We start from the raw sequence: 3,359 nt of genomic DNA on the forward strand, positions 1-3,359 counted from the left end.
GAGCTGGTGGATCTCGGAGCGCTCAAGATCACCATGTACGCCAACATGCTGGCACGAGCGAGGCACGGTCGCCTGGACGGGATACTGCTCCTTCTAACGTGGTTAGAAGTCCGAGCATATCCCGCTCCTCGCACCGTTCGCCACCACCACCCGCCACTGCAGCAGAAGCTTTGGCGCGAGCTCAGCTGCTTCTAGACTACCCTCCAGCGGCGGACAAGATCGACGACTGGAGGGCCACTATCCAGAGTCTCATCGGCTTTGCCAACGGCGACGCTCCACGGCAGCCGAGTACATCACAACCGCGGCAAGCCAGCCAGGCACGAGCCGGAGACGACAAGACTGGTGGGGGTGCAACTACTGTGCACTCTCCGCCCCGAAGGCCAAGATCGCCGACCCGCCGGATCCACCTTGACAGCGACTCCACCGCATCGTCAGATCTGCGAGCTCGTCGCGATCAGCGCCAAGTTCTTCAAGAACGACAACAAGAAGACGCTCGAACTCACATCGAGCGCCGAAGAGAAGCGCCGCGTCAATCAGACCAGCGCGCTGGACCCTCTGTTGACATGCATGCGCTAGGGAAACCAGGCGACTTGCCGTACGCGGTAGGTTGCCCTGCGTTCACCCGTGAGCTGCGGCAAGTCCAGTGGCCCAGCATGAAGAATTTCAAACCAGATGTACCCGAGAAGTACGACGGCAAGACGCATCCGTCGGAGTTCCTCAGCATCTACACCATCGCGGTGCAGGCTGCCGGGGGGCGAGACGACAAGATCCTTGCCAACTACTTTCCGTTGGTGCTCAAGCCCAACGTCAGGTCCTGGCTTATGCACTTGCCGGACAACTCCATATCTTCCTGGGCTGACCTATGCCACCAGTTTGTCGGCGCCTTTACAGGCGGCCACACACCTCATGGTCAAGAGAGCGACCTTCACCTGCTCGCCCAGAAGGAAGGAGAGCCCCTGCGCAAGTACATTCAGAGGTTCAGCCGTGTACAGTACAACATCCCAGACGTCCACCCCGCCGCGGTCATCAGCGCGTTCCACCAGAACGTGCGTAACCGCAGGATGCGGGAGGAGATGGCAATGTGCAGGATCAGAGACGTCAGTGAGCTATATGCCCTGGCCGACAAGTGTGCACGTGCTGAGGAAGGGAGGAAACTCCCCGGAGAGAAGATCGGAGCAGAAGGATCTGACAGTGAGGATGCTGCCCCAGCAAAGAAGAACCGGCGGCGAAACAGGAAGAAGAAAGGCAAAGAGGTGCTAGTCGTTGAGCAGTCCGGCAACGAAGGTGGCGCCAAGCAGGCCAAGGTTGGTAGCTCTGGCAAGGAGATTGCCGCGTGCGCCAACTGCCAGGCTGTGGCAGTCGCCGACAAGCAGGACGGCTCCGACAAGCAATACTGCAAGATTCACTACACCAAGGGCCATGACCTCCAGAGCTACAAGAAGGTCGAGCAGCTTGTCCAGCAGCAAAAGGCTGAGTACGAGCGGCAAGACAAGGAGAGAGCCCAAGGAGGTGCTGGAGAATCCGGAAAGAAGCGCGCCGACCGGGGAGGACGCCGCGGCAAGGCCAAGCAGCGGCAAGGAGACAGGCCTCCCCGCGGCCGCGACAACGATGAAGACGACAACGACGAAGACATGGATGATGTTGAGACCAGTGAGCAAAAGTTTTAGAAAGCCACAGAGGTTTTGTGCGTTGACGGCGGTGCTTCTCTGCATACTTCACACCGCCAACTCAAGCAGTGGGTGCGGGAAGTCAATGCAGCGGAACCACCTGTCGAATCGTGCAAACTTCTGAAATGGTCCAACACGCCTATCATCTTTGATATTGAGGACCACCCTGATCGCACAACAGCGGTCGGGTGCTTGCCGATGTTGGTTTCACCAACTATCCGCAACCTCAAGGTCACTAAGATGCTAGTTGACGGCGGGGCCGGCTTGAACCTGATCTCCGCCACTGTACTCCAAAAACTCCAGATCCCCGACAGGGAGCTCGAAGAGACCGGTACATTCCAAGGAATCAATCCGGGAAGAAGCAAGCCGAAGGGGAAGGTCACGCTGCCAGTAACATTTGGCAGCGAGCTCAACTTCAGGACTGAGAGGGTCACATTCGACGTTGCCGATATTCCATTGCCTTACAATGGGATACTTGGCCGTCAGCACTCGCCAAGTTCATGGCGGCCTCTCACTACGCATATAACATGTTGAAGATGCCAGGCCCGATAAGCGTCATCTCTGTCCCCGGCGACAAGAAAGATGCCCTTATCTGTGCCGACAAGATCTACCGGGAAGCAGCAGCCGCAACAGATCACAAGTCACTTGCCGCTGAAGCTCCCGGGGGGAAGAAGACCAAGCCCGGCAAGAGTTCTGATGCCCACTCCGGCAAGCGCACCTCTTCGCAGTGCTGCGCTGCCGTCGAGGACGCACCATCGAGCTCCATCGGAAAGTGTAAGAAGACGATGGCAGCTCCGCCAGAGACGAAAAAGGTGTCCGCCAAGGAGGACGGCACTGGTGGTACCTTCACCATCAGTGCCACGCTCGACCCTAAATAGGAAAGCGCGCTCGTTGCTTTCCTTCGGGCAAATGTCGACGTGTTTGCCTGGCAACCGTCTGACATCCCCGGTGTTCCCAGGAAAGTGATTGAGCACCACCTCGCCGTTTGTCCTCATGCGCGGCCCGTTAAGCAGAAGGTCAGGAAGCAGGCAGTGGAGCGCCAAGAATTCATTGCAGAAGAAATCAAGAAACTGGAAGCAGCAGGCCTTGTCAGAGGAGTGCTCCATCCTACGTGGTTGGCCAATCCTGTAGTCGTGCGCAAGGCAAACGGGAAATGGAGACTTTGTATCGATTTTACCGACGTTAACAAAGCTTGTCCCAAAGACCCATTTCCTTTGCCGCGCATTGACCAGATTGTTGACTCCACAGCCGGATGTGATTTGCTTTCATTTCTTGACGCATACTCAGGATATCATCAGATCTTCATGGCAGAAGAAGATGAGGAGAAGACCGCATTTATTACTCCATGTGGCACGTATTGCTTCGTACGAATGCCTTTCGGACTAAAAAATGCTGGTTCAACATTTGCAAGGGTAGTTCATGTCGCTCTTGAGCCGCAAATACACAAAAATGTGGAAGCATACATGGATGATATAGTGGTCAAGAGCAAGGACAGAGCAACCCTGATTCAAGATTTAGACGAGACCTTTGCGAATCTGCGCAAGATCAGCCTCAAGCTCAACCCAGAAAAGTGTGTGTTTGGAGTTCCCTCCGGCAAGCTTCTCGGGTTCTTTGTGTCTCAACGAGGAATTGAAGCCAATCCCGACAAGATCAAGGCCATTGAGCAGATTGAAGCACCAAAGCGCGTCAAGG

Source organism: Triticum urartu, chromosome 3 (assembly GCF_003073215.2).
Source record: "Triticum urartu cultivar G1812 chromosome 3, Tu2.1, whole genome shotgun sequence".
NCBI classification, from domain to species: domain Eukaryota; kingdom Viridiplantae; phylum Streptophyta; class Magnoliopsida; order Poales; family Poaceae; genus Triticum; species Triticum urartu.